Here is a 24,573-nt window from a genome sequence, read left to right on the forward strand (position 1 = left end):
AGAAAGAAAGAAAGAAAGAAAGAAAGAAAGAAAGAAAGAGGTCACTCCTCTGATGATGGATCACGATCGAAGAGGACGGAGTTGACGTTGAAAAGGCTAAATTGTGTGACGAGGCTTTCGAGTCACGGCATTATATAGAAATGTTAGGGTGCAGTATCAAAAGATGCACAGGCGTAGCTAACCTGATCTACAGCTGCATTCGAAGGCGAAAGGGTAGAATAAATCAGGTCGGCTTAAATTTCTACCTGTGTTTAGTTTCGTTTTTCTGACTGGGAAAAAACAACACTTTCAGCACAACACAGACTGCTTGTACACATTGATTAAGCTGACTTGATGCAGTCTCCATCCAGCTTGTTACACGTGCAAATCCAATCAAGAGTGTTTCCAGAGGGAGTTCTACAATGACTGGGTTCACTGGCACTTTAATCATAGTTTATTGAATAAGCCATAATTAGATTCACACATCATGCTTGGCCATAGCAGAAAAGCTCACATTAAGGATGAAGTACAACAGAAGAGCTGAGTTAATGTTATGTTCCACAATTCTTTTTTCTAGTCCCCATGTTTAGTTACCCAAGAAAAATCAGGGAGCTGTCACTTCAGCCATGGTTGGCTGAAATTCAACATAGTTACTTTTTCTACTGTGTATTGTTGCAGTGCATCTCTACATCTGTTGAATTTCTACCCAATTTGGGGGGGGGGGGTATTTCATTGTATTTTTGACAATTCTACCTAAATGCAACACTCAATTCAATAAGAAGGTCCCACTTTATTTGGTATGGGGACTAGATTTTATTATCTTGGAAAGGGAAAAACAAAAGAGGCATCCTTCTTGCATTGTTCTAAGAGCCCTTGTTTAAATTGTTAGAAAAACGATAGAATTTAAATAGAAAAGAACATAGGAAAGAATGTTGGGAGTTGAAAGCCCCTCTCTACATGGAGATTCTCAATCATCCAGGTCGTGGTTGTCCCAAAGGTACTTTTCAAAAGGCTTGTTTTGTTGCTTATCCAAGAAACTTCTTCAGTTCCCTCTAGAGAACTGGAGGGCATGGGCCCTCCCCAGCATTGGGGTCACGTCCTCCTGATATTGTAGGTATTTTGAGGCAATTTCTTAATAAACCTTTTCTAAGCTTTATTAAGGTTCATGTGCCTCTCGATGTTCTCCTTCTTTGGTATCCGTTCTGCAAATTCTAAGGTTTAAATGGAAACAATTGGTGCTGTGAGGCGAATACTAACAGAGGGATGAATCAGGCAAAAGAGGAGAAAAAGTATGCTCAGAGATAAGTACCAGGATGGTTGGATGTCTCAATGTGGGCCCCATGAGAATGGCCCGATTTGGTGGCTTTCCCAGCTGGACTGGAGAACCTATTGACTGAATCTGTGCAGCCTCTCACAGAGGGAGAATATGGGGAGGGAGGAAAGACGGTCGCTGATGAGTGGCCTCTGTTGACTTATAAAAAACCAAGCCTAGAGTTGGGAGGGAGAGGGGGAGGTAGCCCCTCTTTGTGTGGAAAAGACCCAGGGAAAGCAGCTGAGAACAACTGATGGAATATTATACTTGATTTTTAGAGTATATGCTTCGTAAGAAAGTTTATGACTGTTGGCTGTACGTGAATGGGATATGGGGAGGAGCGGAAGAAGGGTTGTTGCTGCGTGTGTTGTGGTTTGTTGTGTGTCAGGATCTGAGTGATTTGTTGTTGTTTTGCATTTTGGTTCTAGCCAAAGGACCAAGGGTATAAAGTTTGTCATGCTTCTATGTAATGCAATTTAAAATCTAATAAAAGTATGTGCACTTGGAACTTCTTGCTACTGCAAAAGAGGTGACAAGTTATTGCTAAATGGGTGTACTAAATGTGGTGTCCTTTTTCTTGAGGTCAAGAAAAGAAGACAAAGGGTTTTTTTTTTAAGGAGAGCCAGTTTAGTCTAATGGTTAAGACACCAGGCTAGAAAGCATGAGACTGTGGGTTCAAGTTCTGCCTTAGCTATGAAATCCAGCTGGTTGTTTTTGGCCCAGTCGTCCTCTCTCAGCCCTGGCAGGCCACCTCTGCACTGACAAGAGACACTAGCAGGCCACTTCTGAAAATGTTACCAAGAAGACTGCAGGGACTGCTGCTCCTAGTTCCTAGGAGTCAAGATGGACTTAATAATATAAGAAACATCAGGGGAGAAACCCCAGCTGTTGTTGTTTTTTTCCCAGGAAAATGTTATGAACAGTTTCCTACTTCCCTTATGGTTTTTGGGGTTTTAGTTTTCCGGAACCAAGAATCCTGATGTATTTTTATTTTTATTTTTTTGTAGTCTGCCAGACTTGGAGGAGTTGCAGGAAGCTTGCTTCCCGCTCTAGTACAAAAGTGATAATTAACTGGGCTTTAAGCCCCTTTTCAAAATAAAGCTCAGAGTCTTTTCCTAAAGCTGCTACAGTTAGGAAAAGGTAGTTGCTTCTATAAAAGGACTTAGCGGTGAGGGCGGGGTGACATATCTTTTGTCTTCCCAGCTGCCCCATTGCTTTACCTGCTGTGCTGCCCCACAAGAGTGATTTGCATATCATCTGCCTATATACAAAAGCATTCCAGAATGGTTGGCTCAATGCTGGCTGGTGAGAGGGGAAAAAGGAGTATGTGACTTTTTAACATGTGTTTTACCTTTATAGCCTTGTAGCTTTCATGAGAATTAACTTAACATCACATCTTTATCCCTTAACATTACATCTGATAAGGGTGGAAGGTGGGGAGGAAAAACAAGGTTTGATAATGTTTGATAGAGTCTCCATGGACTGGTATGGTCTATCTGAGAACATGGCTTGGTACATGCTAAGCAATAGCCAATACTAAGAAATCGCTTTCTGTTTCAATACAATGATCGGTCTCTTTCTCCCAAGAAAGCATCTTTCATCGTGGAATTTGGGAGGCAATAACAATATTTTTCTCCTCCTCTGTCCAACGTACACCCACCTAGCTAGGGCAGATCTGGGAATGCCTCCCGTACCTCCTAAAGATGGACCACCACAAATCAAAGGCAAAGCCCCCCTTATGATGATCCAAATTGATCAAAGGCATGGCTATCAGAACTTTTAGAAATCTTTTTATCAATGCACAGAATTCAATATCTTAGTCCTGCACAAGGGGGGAATGTTACAAAAACGTTAGAATTGAAACAGAAAAGAATATAGAAAAGAAGGTTGGAAGTTAAAAGCATCTGATTTGCCCACACTCCCCCTTATTCAGCCCTCTGAACTGCCAGCAAGCCTCAGAATGAACATACAATCCTAACATTTAGACTAGCACCTCACTAGCTCGGTGAAATTCAAATTGTTTTACTACTGGTTCTGTGGGCGTGGCTTGGTGGGCATAGTGTGGCTTGGTGGGCATGGCAGGAGAAGGATACTACAAAATCCGCATTCCTGGGGGAAGGATACTGCAAAATCCCCATTCCCTTCCCATTCTGGGACCAGCCAGAGGTGGTACTTGCCGGTTCTCCGAACTACTCAAAATTTCTGCTACTGATTCTCCGAACTACTCAAAATTTCCACTACCAGTTCTCCAGAATCTGTCAGAACCTGCTGTATTTCACCCCCGCACTAGCTCCATCAAAAAAAACAGGCATCCCCTCAAGATAAGGGAAGATGCCAGACCCCTTATAATAATTCACACCTAGGGTGGATCTTCCTTCCGGATAAAAGAAATATTCAATACCTCATGATCAAAGCAGGAGGCAGGAGCACCTCAATCTACATATCTAAACATCAAAGCCCACTTGTCATTATATATACCTCTACTAGTAGACCCCTAATGATGTAGGCTACCTTCAACCATTGTATGTGGTTGAATGAATACACTACTCTTACTTCCAGCAGCTGCCCATTTGTGTTTATTTGTGACCTGGCACAGAAAATTGGACCAAGGAAATTCTTCTAACAAAATCAAAACTAAGTCCTTGCACATTTATGAATAATAATGGCCAGCTGCCCAGATCTATCTGATACTTACAGACTTTAGGTTAAAAGATTGAGCATGCTTTAATCTTTTTAATACATAAATTGCATTAATGCTAGGAAAGGTGCATGTTTTTGCTAAATGAATTTCATTAAACTGATTTGCATTGATTTTATGAACAACTTTAATTATGTTCTTACTATGCAATCTCCCCCTTTGTGTTTTGTGTTTTGTCAAGTGCAGATAAAAAAAGGGGGGTGAATTTAGAGGCTGCAACTAATCTATAGAAGATTCAGCTCTGTGATTAGGAACAGAAGTTGAATCGGTATGAGGATCAGAGGGGGGGAAAGGGAAACAATGTTAGCTGAATGTTCAAAGTATTAAGGGCTGTGGTTCTACCGTAATTGGATGGAATAGTATTTATCTAGTAATTTATATGTACTTATTTTTGCTTGCATTTTAAAGATAATTAATTTTTAGTAAATCTGTGATTTTTATAAAGCTCTGTTTGTCTAAGTCCCCTTTTAATCAAATTGCACAGCAACATATCAAGCTGTGAGCTGCAGAAAGACTGAAAAGCTTTTCAGCATAGTCAGACTCTTAATGTTTTCTTCTTGGATCTGTTCCCTCTGTTATCAGTTGGACTGCAGTTGCATAGAAATCCTGAGCTAGAGAATGATAAAACAAGTTTCCTGACAAGGGCACAACCTATGAACAATGAATTACGTAGAGCTCTGAGGAACGAGGTTCCTGCCTAGATCCAGATGGCTCCCACTCTGCTGTTGTTTCGAAAAGCTGACTCTTCACCCAGGCCTTTGGCTTCATCACACTTGCCATTTTTTATTTCTTTATCTTTGATTTAATTTGTTTGTTGTGAGCTTCCCTGTCTCATTGAGAGTTGCGCAGCATACAAGTTTAACAAATTGTTATTAATATGGTTGGTTGCACAGTCAGCCAGATGTTTAAATTAGATTTGCATTTTTGTCCATCAATCAAGTCCTTCCCGAGGACCTGGGACAGGCAGACATGGTTGTTTAATAATAATAAAGGAATTGTCACAGGACGTAAGCTGTTCCAAACAAAACTGCTTTTTACAATTGACCGACAGTGAGTTTGTCAATGCCGATGCTGTTCCAGTGGTGTGCCAGATGTTTTGGGGATTACGCCCAAACTACCTATTAGTACAACTTTTTTTTTCCTTTTGCCACAGTTATACTACTTCTATTTGCAGGTCTTCATACTTCACGATTTCTTCCAGTTCTCTCTTCTCACCAGATATCGCAGTGTTCGCTATCCAGACTTTTTTCCTCTTTCTTTATAAGAAGCTTATATTAATTCCGTGGATGAAGTTGATCACGACTATCCAAAATTGCCCTGTGGCTTATTAGTTGCATAAGGAGATGTATAAAGACTCAAGTTATTTCTCTCACTTCTGAAGAAAATTGTGTATTTAAATAATGTTGACAAAGCTGGCATGCAAAGCAGTGATGCTACACCACTTAAAGAACTCCAAGTAGTCCAAAGATGCTTTGGGAATCAGTGGAGTGAAATAGAAAAGAGAATGCCCCTTAGCTTTTATGCGGGGAATATTTCCTTCATCCTCATTACTGGAAACTGGTTCTCATTCCTATTTATTTCAAGTTTGAGGGAAACACTTTCTGATCAGCTGTGACTTCCAGCCGAGCCCTCCTTTTGGCTGCTAACATTCCCCTCTGTGGCCAAGATAACAGCTTGCTCTTAAAGCTCCAGGCATTCCTCCAAGTCACACATGTTTCTTAATGCAGGGTGGCAATCCGATTCCTACAGCAGGTTCTCCCTTCAGCCATCCTGTGCACATCAGCGACTGTCCTCGTCTATTGTATTACTGCCCACATTATTTATTTTTCAGCTTTACTTTGCACATTCAGTTCAGATGACAGCACACATCCACCCCACCCCCTCCACCCGGCTTGGAGACAGGCTGCTGAGAGCTTTGCGTGCGGAACTAAAAGCTGGCCCTATGACTTGGTTAATCCTGAACTTGGCAAAAGTATTGTGGACCAAACCCCTTTGATCTCCCAAAGGGATTTGCAGCAGCAGGGGAGAGGAGGAGGCAGAGAGAAGGAAGAAGAAGCCCTTAGAATCTGTTTTGCTGGAGGTGCCAAAATCCCTCCGATAGCTGGAGGCAATGTTTTCCTTTAAGCTCCCACTTTCTCACTGCATCCTGCATTGATGTAAGGTTTTCTTCTTCGTTTTTTTTAACCATTGAAGCCGACAACCCAGGAACTGGAGTGTGTATGGAAGCTCACAATTTTGTTTCAGATGGCCATACGCTAAATAAATAAATAAACTTTACTGCTTTGAGTACAAACAATCCAAAATGGTTTTTGATTCTCAGCATTTTGATTATTGGTTATTTCAAAAATGGATCCGCACCGGGAAAATATAGCACAGGTAGTCCTCGACTTACAACTACAATTGGGGCCAGAATTTCTGATGCTAAGCAAGGCAATTGTTAAGTGAGTCTGACCCAATGTCATGATTTTTATTTGCCAGGATTGTTAAGCGAATCATGAGGTTGTTAAGCGAATCTGGCCTCTCCCACTGTCTTTTGTTTGTCAGAAGCCAGATGCAAAAGTCACAGCTGGCAATCCATGACCCTGGGACACTGCAACATTTTCAGTGCAACATGCCAGTTGTCAATCACGAAAAAATTGATCATTTGACTGTGGCAGTGCTGTGACGGTTGCAAGTGTGAGGACTTATTATAAGTGATTTTTTTTCACTGCGGTCGTAACTTTGAATGGTCACTAAGTGAATAGTTGTAATTCAAGGACTGCCTGTATGTGCAGGGTCTGGCCACTTGTATGTATTCTAAAGGCTCTAATTCTGATTTCCTGATGAGGGACTGTGGTAGATTTACCATGTCTTTTGTGTTAATTCAGTTGAAGTCAGGCAAGGGCAATAATAGATTCAAACTCTGTGTCTTAAATTCAGTGACTTTTTGTTCAAGTTATTTATCAACATAATCAAGCAAAGCCAAACAAGCCTTTCACTGGTTCAGTACTAAGTAAACCCAACCAGTATAAAAAGAGTCTAAAATGAGAAACGGCACATTTTTTTTCTTTCAAAAATGAAATAAATTTAAAATGAATTTCAGAGCAATAAAAAGAAAATTCCCAGCTCAGTATTATAAGCTCAGAGGTTTTTACATGGGGCAACAAAGCAGATATTCCTGACATAATGAAATACATTCCATTATGAAATACATTACAAAAACGGAGGTCTCTAATCAAAGTCCCTCATATACGGACAGTATTCATTGACTTCCCTGGTGTTCTTTTAACCTTTCATCTATGTTGCATTTGATCCTAATACTCTGTCCAGCATTTGAATATTTGTAATACCAGCAGCATTACTGGCTTCCCAAAGGCCTGCTCTCCAGATCAGGAGTCTCCAACCGTGGCAACTTTAAGACTTGTGGACTTCAACTCCCAGAATTCCTCAGCCAGCTTTGCTTAGTCTTAAGACTTTGCAAGTCTTAAAGTTGCCAAGGTTGGAGACCTCTGCTCCAGATGACTTTTAATAACAGCTTACAAAACCTGATCTGCATTGGTTCAACAGAGAGAGCTCCTTTGCTCTCAAAATGTTCCTGTCAGCATTACTGTCCAGCACAGAACAGAACAAACTTGACTTCCACACTGGATGATGGCATAGGGCCTAGTTATTTGAGGAAGCCCCGTCTGCTATGGTTCTGCCCGTCCTATAAGATCTGGCAAAGTCCACAGCCCTTCAATTAATGCCGTCTTTTCAGGACCTATGGGGCATGCCATCTGGAATCGTATTTACTCAAAAGATCTGTAGGGCTCCTACCCTGATATTAAAAGCTCCTTCATAACCTGACTGCTGCCCCAAATTGTGCAGTAGGGTATATGCTGGGCCCCTGTAGATTTTTTTAAATCTTTGTCTTCTACTCATGCATGGCTTGGGTTTTCATTGTGTTAGGTTTTCCTACTTTTAATGTTATAAACCACCCAGAATCTTGTAGAGTTTGGCAGAATTATAAAAATAGCAATAGTACTTATATATACTGCTTTACAGTGCTTTACAACCCTCTCCAAGTGGTTTACAGAGTCAGCATATTGCCCCCAACAATTTGAGTCCTCATTTTACCCACCTCAGAAGGATTGAAGGCTGAGTCAATCTTGAGCCTGGTGAGATTTGAACTGCTAAACTGCAGGCAGCCGGCAGCAGAAGTAGCCTGCAGTACTGCATTCTAACCACTGTGCCACCCTGGCCAATCGGTCAATCAATCATGAATATTCCTGTAGTTTTTGTTTTTTATTTTTTTGCATTTCTGGATAAAATATTATTGAATTATTATTGTTACAATATTCTTTGCAGGCAGCAGCTTTTTTCCTACTTTACACATCAGGGGTGGGGTCTACTTTACTACTGGTTCGCAATGGGGCCGCGTGCACGCTCTCGCTTTGCTCATGTGTGCGCTCTTCTTCTGACATCGGGGTCAGGGTCAGTGGGCGTAGCCACCCACCTATTTTACTACCGGTTCTATAGAACCGGTGCGAACCGGGGGCAACCCACCACTGTTACACATGATATATAGTGTCTTCTAAGGCAAGGGTAGGCAACTGTGGCCCTTTTACAACCTGTGGACTTCAACTCCCAGAATTCCTGAGACAGCCTAGCTGGCTCAAGAATTCTGGAAGTTGAAGTCTACAGGTCATAAAGGGGACATATTTGCCCACCCTTGTTCTAAGGCATGCTTTCATTTTAATAAAAATAAAAAAAAATATGAACAACTCACTCACACTGGTGCACACCGACCTTTCACATTTATCAGCTGGAAGGTTCAACTCTAGGGAGCCCCCACTGGCACTTGCACAGCATCTGTTCAATAACTTTAACATCATTTCCCAGTGGAAAACCAGAAGGGTTGCTGAATGCCCGGACATAGGAAGATACATAAATGGCCTCACAAAAAATGGTGCCAGGCTTTGAACTATCATACCAGCAATGGACAATCCTGAATAGGATTTGCACCTCAAATGGCGTCTGCATGGACTCTTTGTATAAATGGGGCATAGTATCCTCCCCTCAGTGTGACTGCAGTTTGACCCATGTCAAACTGTAAATCACATTGTGACAGGCTGTAAGCGGAGGGCATATACCTGTCCACTATCTGATTTTTTTTTTCATATACCCGATGCTGTGCTTCAATGGTTAGATGGCCCAGCCATTTATATTCGAACACAGATCTTTTTAACATTTATAAATGTTTTAATGTTATTTACATGGCTCAAATCAGATTTGGCCACTTTCTCCTCTTTAGTAGCATCCCAATACAGCTGATTGGGTGACAATCACACCTAGTTTTTAACTAGAATTACATTTCTGTGGCTGTCAAAAGGTTTGTACGTAATTTGGTTAATGCATCATGTATTTTACAGTATCCTATATTTTATCCAGAAGTATGATCCATTGAAGTCGGAGGGACCTATTGCAGATTAATTACAATAAGATTGAAATTTATAATCCTATGATTATTTAGGAGGAAGTTTAATGAGGTTAGTGAAATTTTCCTCTGGGCATATGTGTAGGATTGCAGCATTAATCCTATTTTAAGTAAACTAAAATGCTAAATATTAACAGTGGATTTTCTGTAACAGGTAGTCCTTGACTTGTGACTGTAATTGAACCTGGAACTATGGTCATAAATTGTTCTGATCATTAAGCCAGTTCTCACATGACCAACCCAGATTTGCAACTTTTTTTTGTGGCAGTTAAGCAAACCATGGTCATTAAGTGAATCCAGTCATTAAGCGAACATAGCAGTTATTAAGCAAACCCATTCTTTGCAAGTAAATTGTGGTTATGTGACTGCAGAATTCTGCAAATAGTTGTAAATGTAAGTTGGTTGCCAAGCACCAGAAATGCTATCATGTGACTGGGGGGGGGACATGGATGGCGGACTTCAAATCCAGGACATAAGTACCTTTTTTGAGTATGTTGTAACTTTAAACAGTTTCTAAGCAATTGACTGTAAGTCAAGGACTATGGCACTGTTTCAGCACATCTCAGTATATCAACACAGAGTGCCTCAACTTCTCATTATGTCCTTCTCATAGGGACATAGAATTAAAGATGATCCAAAACTGAAATATTATTTTATGGAAAGCATCCCTAGATGAATGGACATACACATTTGATCTTAGGCATACACATTTTATTACTGCAACACTTTAATTTTAGCTCAAAGATAAGGCCACCTGCTCCTGTTTTATCCCCCCCCCCTTTATATGGTTATTACTTTAACTTACATAGCAACTAAAGGGAAACACAAAACTCCACGTAAGCTTTGTGTATGTGTGCACACCTGTTGCTTTTATATGAGATTGGGAGATTTGTATCTGCCATTTAAAGCAAGATCAAATACACAGAAACAGCATATGGTCCATCATTCCTGCATTTCTGCCAGTGGAAAAGTAAAGCATTTACTGCCATGTAAAAACATAAAAAATGCCCGGACAACAGCGATAAAATCCTTCTGTTCAACTTCCTCTTTTTCTGCAGTGAAATTGATTCAACCATATAACTCCTCCTAAAAGATATACACATTTATTGTAACATTTCAGTTTATGAATGTGGATTGCCTAATATTTCTGCACATTGATAGCAGTCTGCACATTCTCCTACCATAAAATCCTAGGTAACAGGACTAGATTATCTCATATTTTCAGGCCCTTTCCTCCTTCCCTGTTTTGCAGGTCCCTTTAATAAATCATCGCTTTAAAGTGCTGCTTAGCACTTGTACAGTTTTACAAGGTGAAAGTTCATGTGGTATTACGCAGGAAAGCTATATACTCTCAAAAGGTTAAAATCAGCTGCCTGAAGCTTTAGAAAACGCTAATTCAGAAAGCAGGATTTCTGTCTCAAGATGGATAATATTCCTGGAATTCCCTTTAGAACAAGGGTGGAAAATCTTACGAATTCCAGATGCTTGTGGACTATCAGTCATAATTGTGTCCATGTTGACTTAAGCTGATGTTTTGGAATCCACCCCCTCCCCACTTCCCCCAGGAATCAATTTCTGCTTCTCTCTCTCCTCCAACTAGGGGATGTATTAAAAAAAAAGGAGACCCCCTGATTGGAATAGATAGGGGATCCTCCTGGGCTGAAATGATTTATCCAAACTGATTCTACTTGCTTTCTGGAGAATTGAAATAAACGAGATTCATTTCCCAACAGGCATGCCTTGGGTTGGCCTGCAAATTTGCTGGCGTTTAACCATGGCATAAAATTGCCGGGGGTGGGGTAGAGAGGAGGCACTGAATGGTGAGTAGTGTTTAGGCAAGCAAGGCGGGGCTGGAGTTGCAAGCAGACGGTGCTTCCCGAATTAACTCGAGGGCAACTTTCGCCGAAAGTATCCGATTGCGGCAAGACGCTGGTTAATTGCAAGCAGGCCTCGACGCCTTAAATGCTGTTTAGCCAGATGGCGTGCAAAGAAACCAGGTCACAAATTGAGCAGCATTATCATAATTATTTTGTTGTTCTTACCACCACCACCATTCCCACCACCCGGGCAGGCTTCCCTTAAGTAATTCGGAGCCTTGAATGCATTAAGAGAGAAGGGAGGGAAGGAGGGAAACGCCGGGCTCTCTTTGATCGGCATTAGGAAACAAAGGCGCTCCTGCCATCTCTGCGTTTGATGTTGCCCTTTGAACATATGTTCCTCCCGCGTGAGCCTCGCACGAGAAGCCGCTTTCGGGGAGGAGGAGGAGGAGGAGGAGGAGGAGGAGGGGACCGAGGGCAGAGAGCACGGGGGGACGCGAGAGAGGGACGCTGGGGACAAGTCCCCCCCTCCATGCAGCCTTGGCTCTTCTCACGCTATCGCCGTGCGGAGTTCAGGCGAAGGGTGTCGTGCAGCTCGGCAGCCAGTTCGGTTTAAATAACCGCAGCGGTGGGGTTGGGAAATGGGGCTTGTCACGCAGCAGCCAGCCGGCAGCGCTGCCGGATGAGAGGAGGAGGAGGAGGAGGAGGAGGGGCGGAGAACAAAGCCCGCCTGCCTCTTTCCCGCCGTCTAAGTCTGAGGGATCGAGTCATTACGCGCGCGAGCGGCGCTTTGAGAGCTCGGCTTTCTTTTTCTCCCCCCCCCCCCCGCCAAATTGAACCCAAAGGGAGCGGGGGAACCACCCTCGCCCGGGGAACTGTGACTCAAAGCGGTTGCGGATCGGTATAGAGCAGAGTGTAAAACGTGAGAGGTTGCAAACGGGGGGTGGGAAGGAGGCGGGATGGGAGGCGAGGCGGTGACAGCAGCCCGCAGAGAAACGAAGTGAGCGCGTGCAGCCACACCGACACGCAGGTTGCAAGAAGCTGCTGCCAGGGTCGCTGTGCCTCACGCAAAATATTTTCCCCTCCTGACCTTCTCCTGTCTTCCCACCCCCCCCGCCCTCGTCCCAGACCCGTCTTTTATTATGCAGGCAACTCACTGAGCGTTTTAATAGGAAAAGAGTTGAGGAAATAACCGTGGCTTCGTCCCTCACGACCCCTGAGCTCCACGTCGGTTTTGCAACTTGTGGGCAACCTCCGTTTCCATAAAACTCTTTAACTTGAATACTTAACAATATAGAACGACGCCGAATTTAGCAAGCTGTGTATTAGAGTTGATCGCAATCAAACTAGAAAGTAGGATTTTGTAGAAAGTAGAAAGGTCTAGAATGTAGGATTTTGCACTGAAGATACAAAAGGCTTTTTCCTAGGCAGGAACTGTAATTATCCATCTCTCTCATTGGTAGATTTTAGGGATACAAAGGTTTGACTTGAGTATTCCAGATTATCCCCCCTTTTAACCAAACTACAGATAAAATAGCAAAGCGGTTTCATTTTACAGTAATGCTATTTATTATGTTCTCTAAGAATACAATGTTCTGGATTAAGGATTTTTTTAAAAATTCAAATTAATCTCTGTTTGGATTTGTGACAATGTATATTGCAACATGACCAGGCTTCTGCCATTAATGTTGATGAAACATTTTAATTACTGGAAACAGAAACTGTTTCTAAACTCTTAGCTGTTGACCATAATGGGATGAGAATAGTTTATCATAAGTAGGTGAAGAAACTGATGTTGTGAATTCCAGTAGTTATATACTACAGCTTCTGCATAAGAAAATCTAGAATAGTCTTCCAGGAGTTATGAATTACAGTCCTGTGCTGGCAAGATTCTTGGGAGTTATAGTTTCAAGATACATACAAGGTGCCATTTTGGGAAGGTGGCTCCAGCTAGAAATCACTAATGGATGATGCAGTTCCACTGGGCTTCGCCAAAAAGCCCCAGTATTGATGTATCTGGATAATTTACAAAACTTTCTCCCAAATTTGTTATGTTATTATACAGTGGTGGCAATGGTGGGTTTCTACCAGTTCGCCCCAGTTCAGGCGAACCAGTAGTGGCAACGGGAGGCTCCGCCCACCTGCCCAGATGTCATTAAATACGCTCTGTGCATGTGCAGAAGTGGTGCGCACGCGAGCAAGCAAATCAGTAGCAAAGGTAAATGAAACCCCCCACTGAGTGGTGGCACTACAAAAAGCTGTCTACAACCTGATGCTCTTTAGTTTAGATAGTAATGGCAAACCTTGTGGACACTGAGTGCTCAAACTGCCCGTGTGCAAGCATGCAGTTTGCACATGCGCACAATCACATGCTCAACAGAGACCCAAAGACCAGCTGGCCGGCGGGAGGCGGGGCATCCCAACACCGGCAGCTCGGCAACAGATCTTTTTCTTTTGTGAGCTTTTGTTTCGTCGTTTGCAGGGAAACAGAAGTTCACGAAAGAAACCCAACAAAGATCTGAGCTGGGGCAATGGCGCACATGCCAGTAGAGAGGGCTTTGCATGCCACCTCTGGCACGCAATAGGTTCGCCATCACAGGTTTAGATCCTGGAGCCAAAGGCAAATCTTAGGTCATTCTTCATTCTCATCTACAGGGTATTCATTCATACTAGCCAAGTTGTGTCTATGAACCTATTGCCAAGTTAATAAGGCATGGGTTGGGAGTCTGGAAGATCTAGATTTACAGTTGTGTCAAGCTAAATAATAATACAATGACAGCAAATAATTCTTACAAAGGAAAAGAAGGTCTTGAAGTGCTGTGTGTTTGTTTTCTTCTGCTCAGTCTTTTATTTCCTGTTTATGCAGAACGTTTAATTGAGTCGTGTGTTGTGCCATCTCTCACACAAATAACCTATTTAACTATCCCAGAAGGACTTACCCCCAAGTAGATTTAGTGTTCTTTAGGATTCAACTAACAATCCCCTACTTCATGAAAATTACTTACCATGAAGCTGATTTCAAGAAGGACATGATGCAAAAGTGGAACTGCTCTAGGAATTCCCTTCTCTGTCTTCTCAGGAGCTGTCATATTCTCCCCAGTATAGGGGAAGGTGTGAAAAAGAGGCAGTCCCTCTAGTATGGCACCAATTACTCCATCCCAGTTTTTAAAAACAGTCCAAGACGATAAACATTTTTTTTAAAAAAAGGAGGAGATGGGAAATGAAGAGCAACTTTCCAAACTCCTTTATGGCCGCTGGAAGAACTTTTTAAAAAGTGCTGATGCAGCAAAGACATAACCATACAACGTCACCAAGTAGAAATTAGCAATTTTGGACAATAAAGAATGTAAATCCTTTGATGAGCCTAAATGTAGTGAAACAAAGATTGTTGACCTGTCCAAATGTCATTGAGTAGTAAGTCTAAACAATGCCAATCTTAGGGCAAACAATGCCCACCACAGGTTTCCTCTTCTGTGATATGCTGTAAATACATGTAGCACCGTTCACCGTTGTAGCTTCCAAATATTAATGTAGCTTGATAATAGTCATCTGGAATTATACTGGGAAAAGGACTGAGAAATTCAAATTTCTTGAATTTGAACACTGGGTCCCATCTAACAAAATGAAATTCAATGGTGAGAAAAGTAAGGTTTTACATTTAGACAAGAAAAACCCAAAGCACAGGTATAGAATAGATGGTAGGTGACTCAATAGCAGCAACTACAAGAGGTATCTTGGAGTCCTAGTGGGCAACCGCTTAAATATGAGCCAGCAGTGTGCTGCAGTCGACAAAACCAATGTAGTCCTAAGGTGCATTAACAGAGGGATAGAATCAAGATCACATGAAGTGTTAATGCCCCTTTATAATGCCTTGGTAAGACGACACTTGGAATACTGCATCCAGTTTTGGTTGCCACAATATGAAAAAGATATTGAGGCTCTACAAAGACTGCAGAGAAGAGCAACGAAGATGGTAAGGGGGCTGGAGGCTAAAAATTGTGAAAATGGTTGCATGAATTGGGTATGGTTGTCTAATAAAAAGAAGGACGATATACTGTAGTAGTGTTCCAATATTTGAGGGGCTGCCACAAAGAAGTGGCGATCAATCTATTCTCCAAAGCAGCTGAAGGCAAGACAAGAAGCAATGGATGGAAACTAATCAAGAAGAGAATCAGCCCAGAACTAAGGAGAGAACCATTAACAAGTGCAGCGATTTGCATCCAGAAGTTGGGGGTGCTCCATCCCTAGAAGTTTTTAAGAAGTGATTGGACAGCCATTTGTCTGAAACAGCATAGGGTTTCCTGCTTGAGCGGGAGTTGGACTAGAAGACCTCCAAAGTCCCTTCCAACTCTGTTATTCTGTTATTTTTTGGAATATCGTTTAAAACACCAGATTAATTCTGTTTTTGTTGGCCTTTCACAAAGCCCTTTAGACTTGGCTTTGAGCTAGAGCTCAGAGCTCCTGGTAATTAACAGAGCCCATCTCTTGGTTATGGTGAATTTTGAGTTATGCTTGAGTTTTGGTTATGCTTGAGTTTTGTTTTCACAATCCCATTGCTATGTGTTTCATGTTGGCTGGTTTTTTTTTTCTTTTGCATGTTTTTAATATTTTTGTTAGACTCCCAGAGCCATAAATTTGTATAGGGGAAGTAAATCTACACAATAAATAAGAAACATATACTTTTTTTTAGAAGCCTACTTTACCATTAGCCTTAATATCTAAAAGTGGATAAACTAGGTTGAATATTTGGTTATTGTTTCATCTTGGAGATAGGGAGATTGTGAAGACTGGTTTGGTTTGGTACTGTGCTCTTGTCTCTTCTATTTTTCTTTTAATATAATCTTAATTTTTTAGTTGCAAGCTACTTAAACTCATTTGGGAATTGGGCAGCATATTAAGTAAATAAATGCAAGAAATATGTATTAACAAACATATTTATCTTACAAAGCACTCGTCAATTATGATTACTTTCTGTTGAATATACATATTGTGTGAAACCCAACTTTGGCTTAACATGCTGTAATGTCTGAATTTGGCCTACAAATTTTTTCACGCTTTATGCAACAGCAAGTTTCTTTCAGAAACTGTCCAAAAACCATAGCCAAACTAAATGCTTTTGGTTATGCTCATATGGCTCACGTCAACATAAACCCACACAGTTTTATAGAAACTCTGTTTTTAAAAGTAATGTAAGACTCAGTGTCAGGACTCACTGTTAGGCAATCTAAGAATCTGAAAGGCATGCTACAACAATTCATTTTCTCACTTCTATTGTTTTCTCCTAAAGGAAGCTTTACTCTGGCTTAGCACTTAAACCCACACACAAGGTCTCCTACTGCATTTAAGGAATCACGACTCAGAGGACAGGCGGTCTTGGAGCGTGAATTGGAGGAATTAAGCTAATGTATCAAATCATGGCCTGGGTTCCAAGAGACCTCATTTAGAACTGCTTCCCATCAGCTACATCAGGATGTCTTTTTCTCATTATAACAGAACTGTCTGCACAGAGCAGGTATCTCTCAGCTAATGTTTTCTCCTCTAGTACAAGATAAATGTACTGTGATGTGTTATTATCATATTACTCTCAGGAGAGTAAGACAGAGAGTAAGAACATAACAAAGACAAAGAGGAAAGTTTTTTTAATCAAACGTGTTTTGTAAGTAGAAGACTGTGGAACCTTTTCAGTCCCATAAAGAAGGTGATCGGTTTTTATTATTTTTAAAGATTATCATCATCATCATCATCATTATATTAATAATATATTATTTTGCTTGTTGGAGACAGAACAATCTTTTATGCAAATATTCCTGCTATTTGTAAAATTTACAAAGATGATGTAGGATAACTATTGTACTATTTCTTCTATGTATCTATGTAGCAAATTCAGCACATTTCTTTTCAATAAGTTGCTTGGGGCCTGAAATCAGGTTGTATTCGAATCTTACCTGTGAAGTCGTGTGTTTGTGTGTGCGTGTGTGTTAAAAATGAACAAAAAAAGGAAAGTAGTACTTTGCACCAACAGTGGCAATACACTATCACAAATTGTGTTTAGGGGTGGGATAGAATTTGAAAAAAGATAAAAGATTAATCTAGCTGATTCATGTAACAAAGGATGGTGCTAAAAAGAAAAAAGGGAAAATTTAAAATATCTTATGTTGTACTAACTGTCCTTATTTCATCAGAGAGTGAAGAGCAGCTTTTAACAAACAAACAAACAATTACAGGTAGTTCTTGACTTATGACCATAATTGAGCCCAACATTTCTGTTGCTAAGCGAAACATTTGTTAAGTGAATTTTGCCTCATTTCACGATCTTCCTAGCCACAGTTGTTACTTGAATCACTACAGTTGTTAGGTTAATTACATGGTTGTTAAGTGAATCTGGCTTCCTCATTGACTTTGCTTATCAGATTTATGGGGATCCCATCATGCCAGGATACTGCAACTGTCATAAATATGAGTCAGTTGCCAAGTGTCCAAAATTTGATCACGTGACCATAGAGATGCTGCAATGGTCATAAGTGTGAAAAATGGTCATAAATCACTTTTTTCAGGACCGTTGTAACTTTGAACGGTCATTAAATTCACTGTTGTAACTCAAGGACTACCTCTACTGCTTCTGTTCTTTCTTATCACCATGACTTGATCACTCCCGATAGTTTGCACTGTGTAATTTTTTTTCACTGGATTAGATGGCAGAAAGTTACAGCTTTTTTTTCAGATTTTTGCAGCCCAGATACAATACTTTCCTAAAAAAAAAAAAAAAAAAAAAAAAAAATCTAATGGTTATCCTCTCTTTATTTCAAATTGTGAGAAGCCATGATTCCTGCATCATTTGGGAACCCTCCATGCTGAGCGAGATCCTGAGCTTCTGCTCAATGCAGTAGTGCCATGGACTGTTGGGTTTGGGTAAAGAATCAATGGTGGAATGGAGAAGCCAAAATGCCTACTTATTTTATTTACTTAATTTGAAATTGTTACAGCTGCCCAGTTCCTATTGATTCACTCAGTGCTGTTATTTTTTTCTTGGGGGTTGGGGGCATTGGTGAAATCCAAATTTTTAATACCAGCTCTGTGGGCGTAGTTTGGTAGGCGTGGCATGGCTTGGTGGGGGTGGCAGGGGAAGGATACTGCAAAATCTCCATTTCCACCCCACTCCTGGGGGAAGGATATTGCAAAATCTCCATTCCCACCCCACTTCTGGGAGAAGGATATTGCTGAGGTGGTATTTGCCGGTTCTCCAAACTACTCAAACTTTCCGTTACTGGTTCTCCAGAAGCTGTCGGAACCTCCTGGATTTCACCCCTGTGTGGGGGGGCAATAAAGCTATAGCTATGGGAAGAACATTTCCCTGGTGTCTCCATCTGCAATGAGTAGCCAGGGGCTAGTCAGTAAGATGGGAGAGATCTTGCATGCTTTGAATTTGCAAAAAGCAGTCCTTCCTATTTTATGACAGGGCTAGGATAGGCTGCTGTTTGAAATCCTGGCGAAGTGCTCTCCATCCTTCCATGAAGTATAGGGTGGAAAGCACAGGCCACACAATGCACAGGTCACATCCACTCCCAAGCTCTGTCCTTTCTTCTTCAGGCTATGTTGCCAACACTCACAGAACTTTAGAGTTGGAAGCAGCCGGTTAAACTTCCAAGTCCAGACTCTTGCTGTGCTCAAAAATTAAATCATGCATTTAGCCTCTGCTTGAACATATACAGTGAAAGGGAGGTCACCACCTCTGGTTATAATTGGTTTCACTGTTGAAAACACACACACACACACACACACACACACACACACACACACACACACGGCAATTTAAAGCATTGAAAGAATCTATAACCTAACCAGCTACCCACCCACTCCAAAGTTGCGGGGGAAGTTATAACTGCTGAAGTTCTGCGTCTGGTGGCCAATTATCGAAACACACATAACCAAAACAAATAAGTTTCTTTTTTCCCCGAAGGAGGGAAAGGTTGTCTTTCTTTGGCACAAATTTTACTGAATTAGGAATACCTCTAAATCTGAAGCGGCACGAAGTAGATTTAATCATTTAAAAAACAGGGAGGGAAGTGTGAGAGAGAATGCTGAGCTGGGGGAGAAACTTTGGGACCCTCCCAGTAACTGGGAGGAGGAGAGCATATGATTTAATTAACAAAATAAAAGATAATTTGAGCAGTGATTTCGATGAACTCAAAAGGAGTTAGAAATTCTAAGAAAAGTAAAAAAAAAAAATGATTATGAGTGGGACATGAGGTATGTACAGTAGGCCTTGGTTTATGAGCACAGTTGGGACCAGAATTTTGATTGCTAAGCAATTCAGTTATTAAGCGAGTCATCATGTCACCAGACCCAATTGTATGACCCTTTTACCATGGTCATTAAATGAAACATGGTTGTTAGGTGATTTATGCAATTGCTAACCAAATCCAGCTTTCCCACTTGACTTTGCTTGTTGGAAGCCAACTGGGACGGTAGCAAATCACAATCACATGACTAGGACTATAAAACACTGTAATCTTTGTAAATACAAAACTGGTTGGCAATCACTTGAATTGCAACCATGTGATCACAGGGGTAGTGCAACAGTCGTAACTTGAAGGAAAGATCATAACTTACTTTTTTCCCAAGGCCATCATAACTTCAAACTCTTGTTAAAGGAACGTTCTTACCTTGAGGATTATCTGAGACTCCTCAGAACATGTGCAGGAAGAAAATAATTGAGCGCTGATCACGTTAACTGAAAAGAATTAATATCGAAAATTTTGAAAAGGGGGCTGCAAACGCATCTTTCTCCAGGTCATTCCAGGTCATCCATTCATGATTAATTTATTGATTGATTTATTAAATTTATTCACCACGCATCTTGCTGTCCTGCAATTCTGGGTGGCTTACCATAGAGCTATATTTTTTATGATTAAAACAGTAAGGTAACAAATACATTGAAATTAACAAAAAAAAGTAATTAAGATGTCAGAGGTCAGTTAAATCAGTCACATGTCAGTCAAGTAGATTGCAGGTGGGCTCTTCTAATTTAATGCTATATCCAGGATCATCCAGGCCAATTGGCAGAGCCAGGTTTTTTATTTGTTTGATTTTTATCCCATCTTTATTACTTTATAAGTAACTCAAAGTGGCAAACATACTCCCTTCCTCCTATTTTCCTCTGCAACAACAACCTTGTGAGGTAGATTGGGTTGAGAGAGAGTGACAGGCCCAAAGACAGCAGTCAGCTTTCATGCCTAAAGCGGGACTAGAATTTATAGTCTCCTGGTTTCTAAGCCAGCACCTTAATCACTAGGCTAAACTGACAAAATAAAGCCTGTCTTTGTTTTTGATATATAACCCTAGCAATAACTGGAAGATGCTGTAAATCATAAGTGTGGGAACAGCTGTAGAGTTCTTATTGCTATACTTCCAAAATATTAGATGACACCATATTCTACCAATGAAAAATCAATTGAAATTTTATTCTCCATTGAAATAACTTTATGAAGCAATTTCTCCTCCATGAAAATCAACAGCATCTGGTATGGAAGCAATTGCATAATTTCTGGGCTCAGCAGTGGTAGTAATTCATCCAGTTCATAATAAAAAGAATAAAAAATGATTTGAATCCATATTTTTTATTTCCACAAGAGGTTTTGTGAGCATATATCAATGGTGGATATCGGGATATGTTGTATATCGAGACAGTTAAGAATTCAAGATTGAAAGAAGACCCCCAACTCAGTCTCAGAATACTGAATTCTGTGTCACACGGTAATGATTTAGAAATTAATAGGGTGATACAACCTTATAATGTATGTACTCATTACCTATTTCCCCATATGCCATCTATCAGTGGCTATTGCTTAACAATAAATGTACATCTGGAACTTGACATATGCATTGTGCCACCTACTGAACCTCACATTTGAGTCACATATTCAGATTTGAGACGTTTGAGTCACATTCAGATTTGACACATTAGAGTCGCATATTCAGATGAGCATTTTTTCAAATCCCATTCCTCTGCAGTTAGGGTTCTCAATGCATTGTGTGCGTGTCCCATTTGTCTTTTCCTTCCTTCCTTCCTTCCTTCCTTCCTTCCTTCCTTCCTTCCTTCCTTCCTTCCTTCCTTCCTTCCTTCCTTCCCAGTATGTAGAAGTTTTCATTTCGCTCCATTACCCCAGTGGAGTAATTCAGAGGTATTTCACAATTGTCACTTATTTTTGGGGTGTCCTCGGGGTACAATCAAGAAGTCAAGGGGACCTCCACAATGGTGTGATAAAAACTTTATTTTTTTATGAGCAACTCTTCTGGGCCACCATTTTGACTTTTTTAAACTACACCCTATGGCTGTGATGGTGAACCTATGGCACATGTGCCAGAAGTGGCATGCAGAGCCATCTCTCCGGGCACGCCAGCCATCGTCCGTTGCTCCTCTGGGTTCTGGCGCGCACATGCATGCCAGCCAGCTGGTCTTCACGCATGCGGGAACACCGGAAACTAGGAGAGCAGCTCCCTGGCGTACCGGGGAGCTGCTCTTTCAGTTTCTGGTGCTCTCCTGCGCACACGCTCCCATTTCGGCACTTGGTGCCGAAAAGTTTCGCCAACACTGCCCTATGGTCAGCCACACTTGTTCAGCATTTGAACTGCAGATTCCACCTTTGCTTTCTGTTTAGATTTCTGAACTAGTGATTGCTTTTTTAGTACTTAATCCTCAATTTACGTCCATTCATTCAGTGAGAGATCAGAGTTAAAATAATACAGAAAAAATGGACTCCCCAGTCCTTAAAGTTCCAAACATTTCAGCATCCCTGCAGTCATGAACTTGATACGGGCACTTAGGTGCCCTGCTTGTGATTATGATGCCACAGCTGGCCATATCACATGATCCTCATTTGCAAACTTTAAGAAAGATGGAGTTCTGAGAGATGATTCGTGTATGCACACTTACTGGCAAATAAGTGCCACTGAATGTGTGAAATAGCCATTAAAGATGAAATAGCACCAGTTTTCATGATGATTTTTAATGTTTTTTTTTTTTATCAGAGGACATGGAAGATGAGAACATTCACCTTAATAGATCTTTCCTTGCCTAATGCTTCAGCCTGGCCTTGAATATACAGGGGATCCTGCCTCTGCCACATCCTTGTAATTTGCAACTTTGATCCCAGATCCTGAAACAACATTATAGCCTCTGAATCCACAAAAGGGGCATCACCATGTTGAAGATTAGGATAAAGGAGGTCATCAGAATACATTTGACTGTATTTAATTGATAAATGTTAATCACTCATTCTCTCACTAGATTCTCTAAGATAGATTTCTTTCATATCACACAATATTTTTTATGAACCATGCTTGGGTATGTATTGCCAAGCATTACTCAGAATTTAATTAATGTGAATTTGCAGTCATGTGAATCAATCCTAAAGATCTGGCTAAGTATAGAAGATGACTTCCATCTTTCCTGAAATTCAAGTAGTCTAAACCAATGTAGAACGGTGATGTGCAATCTGTCTGATTCTCAAGAACAAAAGTGCTATAGCGTGTGCTTCCTGAAACCTTTAGATGGAATCACCAGAGTCTATCCAAAAATTTTCCACCATATTATAATTTTGAATGTGTCAAAAAGGAAAACAAATTAAAGGTCATTTCACTGTTTGTGCTTAACCAGGGCACAATTGTTTCTTGAAAATGGCAGTTCTCTAAACACTGCCTTCATCTTATCTCCAATCTCCAATGTTTCAGATTGATATGAGTGCAGTAGTTATGGTGTAGGAACTTCATTTCCTCTGGTTGTCTGGAGGTTGAGTCACTGGGACTGGACTTCCTTTTTTGTTCATTGACATATTTCCTCCGATCTCTGGTCAACCTCTTCCATTTCCATTCTTCTGTCTACTCTCTAAGGAACTGTTTTAACTAACCATCACTTCCCTTCTGTTGCAAAGAAAACTACATGTTCTTTGTCCACTTCTTAAACACACTGGAGATCTTTTTCAATGCATGCTGGAGTTGGGCACAGAGTGTATAACTTTTTCTGTGCTAGTTCTTGCATTGTGCATGCTTGACATTGTGCATACTTTATTGTTCTGCTGACAACAGCCCCCCAAACCTCTCTTTGAAATATTACAAGTGATTCAGTCCCTTTTAGAAATCCTGATTGCTACTATCGTAAATACTTCATAAATTGTGTATTTCAACTCAATAGGGTATGGGAGCAAGGCAGCACAAAGCAACCTAAAGATTGGTATCTAACAGAGCCCTGGAGATTGGCAGATGCTTTTTTTAAACAACTGGTGTTGAACTAAAGAGACTGGAGGAAAGTAAAAAAAAAAATGACCAACTGTTTTGTTTATCATGCATTGCACAGGACACTATTGTTCTGAACTCAGCAATGACTAAGAACAGATATACTTACAATGTTAGGACTGGCAGTGGGACAGTACATTTGGCTGACTCAGGTGTGGATGGATAGCATTGAAATTCAGCAGGGGAGAGGTACATGGGGACTAATCATGCTAGCTATATCTGATACATTTACATTAAATGAAATAGTTTTTAGTTTGACCTCCAACTGAGGACCAAAACCCAGTGGTCTCTGAAGAGAAAGGAAAACTGGAGTATGTTGGCTGCGACAATGTGTGCACTGGGACTTTGAGTAAGAAGCAGTTTCAGAAATTGAATTTAGTTTTATGGAGGACTTCTGATAGCATCCTAAGTCTGAATAGCTTTTCAAATTTTAGATTTGCCCCCCAACCCCACCCCAAGGAGTGACATGAAGGAAATTCCTTGCTGGCTAGAAATTCCTCCAGTTCATATGCTGACTATTGCCACCTCTGTGCTGAATGTCTTAAATCATATCCTAGACCTAGAGCATCAGATATGAATAACAGAATTCAATATTTATTCCTTTAAAATGATTTAGTCTGCTTTGAATTTCAAAGCGCCACACAATTAAGATTGTAACTGAGGAATAAATCAGGGCTCCACTATGACTCACGTTCTGTAGTTTTAGTAGAAATGAATCAGCCCTCCTCTATCTGCTGTCCCTGGAAATATGTTGGACTACTAGTCCCATCACCCCAGTACAGCATTGACTATTACTCCGGATGAGATAACAGTTACATATATGATGCATTTAGAATCCAGGTTGCAGAAAGGTAATCAAAATCAATCACTCCTCCGTTTCATTGTTTTGCTTTGATATTCTGTTCCTGATGACAGAAAATAATTGTTCTGGTAGATGCAAATGACTGCAGTCTCATGATGTAGTCAAGCAAATCTAAACAGGTGATAGCAGAAGGGCAGAACAGGGTGTGTTTTTTACTAT

The 24,573-nt window shown here is 40.8% G+C and overlaps 1 protein-coding gene across 1 annotated transcript in view; it reads right to left on the minus strand.

The window, feature by feature from the left end:
* Positions 1–19,945, minus strand: part of LEKR1 (leucine, glutamate and lysine rich 1) — a 74,591-nt gene extending 54,646 nt beyond the window's left edge. The window contains exon 1 of the mRNA XM_034439148.2: positions 19,925–19,945. The gene's annotated coding sequence lies outside the window, so the exon portion shown is untranslated. The remainder of the gene's footprint in view (positions 1–19,924) is intronic.
* Between the last annotated feature and the right edge of the window lie 4,628 nt (positions 19,946–24,573).

The sequence above is a fragment of the Pantherophis guttatus genome, chromosome 6, assembly GCF_059756535.1.
Source record: "Pantherophis guttatus breed Tessera chromosome 6, ASM5975653v1, whole genome shotgun sequence".
NCBI lineage: Eukaryota > Metazoa > Chordata > Lepidosauria > Squamata > Colubridae > Pantherophis > Pantherophis guttatus.